The sequence below is a fragment of the Asparagus officinalis genome, chromosome 6 (genome assembly GCF_001876935.1).
Source record: "Asparagus officinalis chromosome 6, Aspof.V1, whole genome shotgun sequence".
NCBI lineage: Eukaryota > Viridiplantae > Streptophyta > Magnoliopsida > Asparagales > Asparagaceae > Asparagus > Asparagus officinalis.
Genome location: NC_033799.1, coordinates 12,586,140 through 12,592,195, shown reverse-complemented (window position 1 = coordinate 12,592,195; position 6,056 = coordinate 12,586,140).

Below are 6,056 nucleotides of genomic sequence, written 5' to 3'. Positions count from 1 at the left end.
GAATTCATCTTCGCGTTTCAGTTCTTGAAACGCAGGCGACTCCCGCGTTTCCAACCCTCAGCAAACAAAATACGGATGACCCTCACGTTTTTCAACATCTAGCGGGCGATCCTCACGTTTTTCAACATCCAGCGGGCGACCCTCGCGTTTTTCAATATCCAACGGGTGCCCAACTCCGCGTCTCCAGTCTAAAACGTGGAGTTAGGGTCCTGAATGCTAACTTGGACGTTGTTTGACTCATTCAACATGAGCTGAACGGTTCCAAAACCGTTTCCCACGATTTGGGGGCGGTTACACCCCACTTAGGAGTGATTTAAGGGGCTGTTACACCCCCATTAATCCCCTATAAAAACGAGTAAACTCAACTGAGTTCGGGGCTTCTTTTCGGGTGGGTTTTTGGATCTTAAACTTGGCAGCGAAGAGGAGATCTTCGGCTTGACAGCAAGGGGGAGATCGACGTTCATCCTTCAGCAACGTTCGACAACAGAGAGCTTTCATCCTTGGCTATAAACCGTTTTTGGTTAAATTAACTCTTTCATAGAGTTTCAAACTCGTTCAGAGTTATCAACTCGTCCAGAGTTCTAAAACTTGCTTTTCAAGTTCTCCACAGCGTCAAATCGTGAGGAGAATATATCATTCCAGTGAATCAAGACGTTCGAATCGTCAACAGAGAGCAAACTCGACGCGAGCATTTGAGTGAGGCACTCCATCGCCACCATGAAGAACTCAGAATTAAACAAATGGGAGAATCCAGATTATTCTCCTCTCTTTTATAATCGGAAATCCAAATTGTAATTGAGATCAAGAGAATACAAATCAATTTTTTTTTCATTCTTATTACTATAAAATTTCCACCAAACACCTTGATGTGGATGTGAACGTGTAACAGTGGCTTATCAATCTTTTTAACTCTCTGAATATTGCCTAAATAAGCTCTAAGAATGATAGGAATAAAAGCAATATCAGAAACTCTCTTTTATAGAAAAACAGATTGAAAAACTGAAAGTTTAGAGAGTTAATTTACACAATATGTGAATCTTATAAGCGCAAAACTTGATACTTTTTTTCTGATGTTTAAACCTATTTATAGCCTCTGAAATGACATAATTTTAAACCCAATTAACGTCCACCTGATGTTTAAACCTATTTATAGCCTCTGAAATGACATAATTTTAAACCCAATTAACGTCCACAAAATGACTATAAACAATCACTTATTTAAAACACTGAAATGACATAATTTTAAACCCAATTAACGTCCACAAAATGACTATAAACAATCACTTATTTAAAACATAAAATCTGGAAAAATTATATTTGTAGTCGACTACAAGTCATAGTAGTTGACTACACTGAGTCTAAATAGACTCTGTAAAGTCAGAAAATTACTTAGTAGTCGACTACAAGGCATAGTAGTAGACTACACTGTAAACTCACAGATTCTGAAATTTGTTTTTTAGTATTTTGGCTATAACTTTCTCATCCGATATTGGAATGAGGTGATTTAAGATTTGTTAGAAAGCTCTTTAAGAGACCTACAACTTTGGTTTTTTGAGTTTTTCCAGATTCGAACAGCTAAGGGGTATAAATAAAATATTTTAAGACTTACTCAATATCTATAAACTCTAATGGCTAACATAGGGGATTTCTATTGTTAACCAACACACTAAGCATGTGTTAGTATGTTCTAATACTATGTGTGTGCATGTGTGTGAGTGATCAAGGCTTGTACAAATTTCTAAGCAAAGAAAATGTAAAATTATATTTTGACAATAAAGTATATCTTCTTCTTTGCTTCATTTTGCCTTGAACTCATCTATGTCTTGAGTATCTCTTTGAATATAATTGTTGATATAGCTCTGATACTGTAAAACAAATATTAGCACATAATACACACAATATATAATATTTATTATCATCAAAATAAAGTAATCTTGGGGTCAAGATTCCTAACAAGAATCGGGCATAAAATCGGAGGAGGAGTCAGCCCCAATATTCATCCTCTCCTTCTTCCCCATCGTCGCCAGGATCGAAGCTGCAGCTGACAGCAGGAAACCCCCATCGACTGTTTGTTTTCGAGCATCAACAGAGGCTATTGTCAACGAGTTGTAGGAGGAGATTCAAGCTAGCAGTAAGCGATTCATTTTTTTACTTAATTGTTTTAATGTTTCAAATTAGGATTGGCATAAAGACATGTCTCTTTCATGTTAATATTTTGCATAGTTTTATGTTCTTTACGTTAAACTTTTAGATCCCTCAGAAAATCTTGGTTTTATAATTTGATCGGTTTTATGGAATATGCATCAGTATGCTGCATGGTCTTGTTGCTAGTACAGTCATCACATACGTTGATATCTTGGAATTGATCGTGTATGAGTTTCAAATTTGTAATGGTCATATCTAGAACCAATACAAAATATATTGCTCAAATTTGAGGCTCAACCCTATTAATATGTAGATAATCAGTCTTGTTATCAGATTTTGGGTAATATTTTCCTTCTCTTTACCGTTTTCTATGATTAATGTCTGGTAGATCTCTATGCTCAGAAGATTTTTCACTGTTTACACCACTCCTCATGTTTCTTGTTTTATGGAATTGATTACTTGAATCTAAAGCTTTCTTGACTCAAAAAATCAAACACGAGTAGTTGAGGAATGGTTTGGAGAGATCAAGAATGGAAAAAGTTGTAGAAACAATAGTAGGTAAGTATATCTAAGTATATTGGAGTGGTTAATTTAGGAATTTGACAAGAAGCCCTAGGAAAAAAAACTATGATGGAATTGCTTTTGTTGTTTGCTAAATTAACAGAGAGTGCATAGTGGCAGAACCATTTAAGAGGATGTGATTGATCTCTTAAACATGAGGAGTGGTAAATTTAGGAACTTGAAAAGAAAACTTAGAAAAAATTAATACAATGTGTTTTTTTCCTATAGCAGCCACCTATGAGTCTGTGAACAAAACTTCCTTATGGATTTGGTTGGGATTAAGTTGGAGGATAGTACAGTTTCAAACTCATATGTTTTTCTCTCTTTGACATTGCATGTAAATGACAAGGAGGTAAGTTCACTACACATATTTTAGTGCAGTAAACCAAGTTCTTTTCTCTATCATATGAATTATTAACTAGTTAAGTATCCTCTGTTTTCATCGAAAGTCATTTTCATTGCAGAATCCATTAAAACTTTGGTTGCTTACAATGAATTATAATGAAAATAAGAAAATTACAACTTTCTAGAAAATAACACAAAAATCGTTTATCGATTTCTGCTTTTGTGGGGACTTCGCCTGTGCCGGAAGTGCGTTAGCTCGTGGACTACCGATTCACAAGATCCTGATTGAATCGTGAAAGTTTTGGGGATTCTTCCTTCGTTTATCGAAGTAAGAATTTGAAGCGAATATCTTATTGATGTAAGATATTCACTCTTCTAAAGATCAAGTCAGAGCTTAGATCTCTAGGAATCACTGAAAGCTCTAAAAGAGTTTATGAGGAACAAAGACTCTCTCTCTTGCTCAAATTCACACAAAGCTCAAGCTTCTCTGCTCTAATCTGCCCTCTCTCTCCTTGGATTCGTGTGTAGGGAGGTATTTATAGAAATAGAGGCACATAACTGTGGAAATGGGCGTGAAATAACTGACTAGTTGCACCTTCTTTGGGCGCGTCAGTCGACACTGCCGCGACCTTTAGTGCGTCAGTGTAGGCTGGCGCGGCTGAAGAGGCGGTTTCAGCCACTTTCAGCCATCTTTGTAACTGTTCTCCAATGACTTTTTACCCAAGAAATACCACTTTTGTCGACCTGTAACCATCCCTCCACGTCAGTGCATGTCTTCCTTTTGTTATAATGCCACGTGGACTCTCAGAACATGCTCAAAACCGTTAGCAAATCACAAAATGACACTCCATGAAGACGCGCGTCACACTCCATTGTCGCGCCTTTGCGCGTCAGTAGTCACTGTCGCGCATACGCGCGTCAGTGGTGACTGCCACGCCTACGCGCGTCAGTAATGATTGTCGCGCCTACACGCATCAGTATTCAGTATTCATTGTTTATCAACTCTTCAAGTTATTCTTTTGTGTTGGTTCACCTGTTTTTTTTTTTGTCTCTTCTGGCTTTGGATGATCTCCTCGACCATCATCGTCTTCTCTTTATCTTGAACTATATTTGAATATCTATAAGCATTTTTTAAACATCTATAGATACCCCCTCCAAAGTATTTCAGACTCAATCTTTAATAAAGGAGTCTGTGACACTTTGTATAGGAAAGGTCTTATTTGCGATCTCTCCAGTACTTAGTTGAGGAGTTCGTGTCAGACCTGTGAACCGCTTTAGCTCTTGACTTCTTCATCTTTTAGTTTACTCGGTGCTTTGTAAAGTAGCTAAAATTCTTACGGTGTTGCGTTTATTGCTTGACCATTATCGAAATCTTGAACTAAACCTAGTGTTAGACTTGTAAATTTAACTCTTGTTATTGATCATTGACGCATCAACCTTCATGAACACACAGTTTATACTCGTTCGTTAACTGGAGTCTACACGGTTTAAGCTCTTAAGGTGTTGGAGCATGCAGGAATAGTTTATACTCATATACCTTATCGGAGTGTTCGGGAATTAGTTTAACCTCGCATACCTGTTGGGAGGTTCAAGAAGATGCATTTTATACTCATATACTCATCGGAGTCCTCAGGAATCAGTTTAACCTCGTGTACCCGTTGGGAGGTTCAAGGAGATGCAGTTTATACTCATATACTCATCGGAGTTTTCGGGAATGCACTCTGAATATAAAGGGAAATGTACGTATACAAATACCTGTGGAGTCGCTGTATGCGCATGACGCTTTTGCGCGTCAGTGTCGACTGACTCGCTTGCGCGCGTCAGTGGAGACTGACGCACTAAAGCGTGTCAGCGTAGACTGACGTGCTAAAGAGCGTCAGCGCAAACCTAAAAAGAATTATATATGTACTTTTTTCAACCCTCCTTTTTTTTCTTGGTTGATTAAAAGTTGAATGTGATATCAAACATTTTCCTTTGGTGCTTTATATTGGGTTTAAATCAATATATGGGCCAATATATTAAATAGATATATATTATGTGCTATCAATCAAGGTTAGCTCATTCAAGTAATCTGATTAGGGTTTGGACTTTTAATGTATAATTAAAGTATGAGTCTTCTATGTGTAGAGACCAAAATATAATTGTTAATTCCATAATAGGCTGGATTGATAATTATATATGAATAACTGATAACAGTTATAAATAAGATTGTGGTTATCCAAATCTCTACGTAGAATCTCTTTTTAAGTTTCCATCTTCAGAAGGATTAGGGTTTCTCTAAGGAGGATATATACGTAGAATATTTTGAAGATCTACATCTAAAAAAAAACTCAAGAATCACATCCTACTCTATGGATTCAGGTATGGTTCCGCATCTTCTTAATTATTTTAATAGTTTGATATGAACAATCTTTGGATTGATTAGGATTTTATCTATTAAGGGGCTGTTTGGTTCGTTTCCTAGATATAGGGAAATGCAATTCTATGGAAAGAAACACAAGTTTTTAGTTTTCCAAACTTTTCCAAGAAATAGATTGTTTTGGTTTGGTTCGTACAAAAAAATGGTGGGAAACCAATGTTTTTACTTTTCTTATGTTTGGTTTGCATGAGAAAAAAGGGAAAACTTTTGTTGATTTGACATTTCCCACTTTTCTTGTGTTTGGTTGGTTTTGAAGTGTGTAGGGAAAAGTGTTTAGAGTCACCAAGGTAAGATTACCCCCACTATAGACAAAAATTATTTGTGCTAGTTATGGGATGTAATCTTAATCATATAAAAGTGCGAATGTATCATGAACAAATAATAATATCCCGAATGAATTATAAATTTCATCATATAAAAGTGCGAATGTATCATGAACAAATAATAATATCCCGAATGAATTATAAATTTCTGTTTGAATTAATGAAATCATACGAAACCTGAAATCATATGAAACCTACTATAACATGAACTGCGTACCTGATTTAACCTGAAATATATCTTATTGAGATGAAAAAATCACACG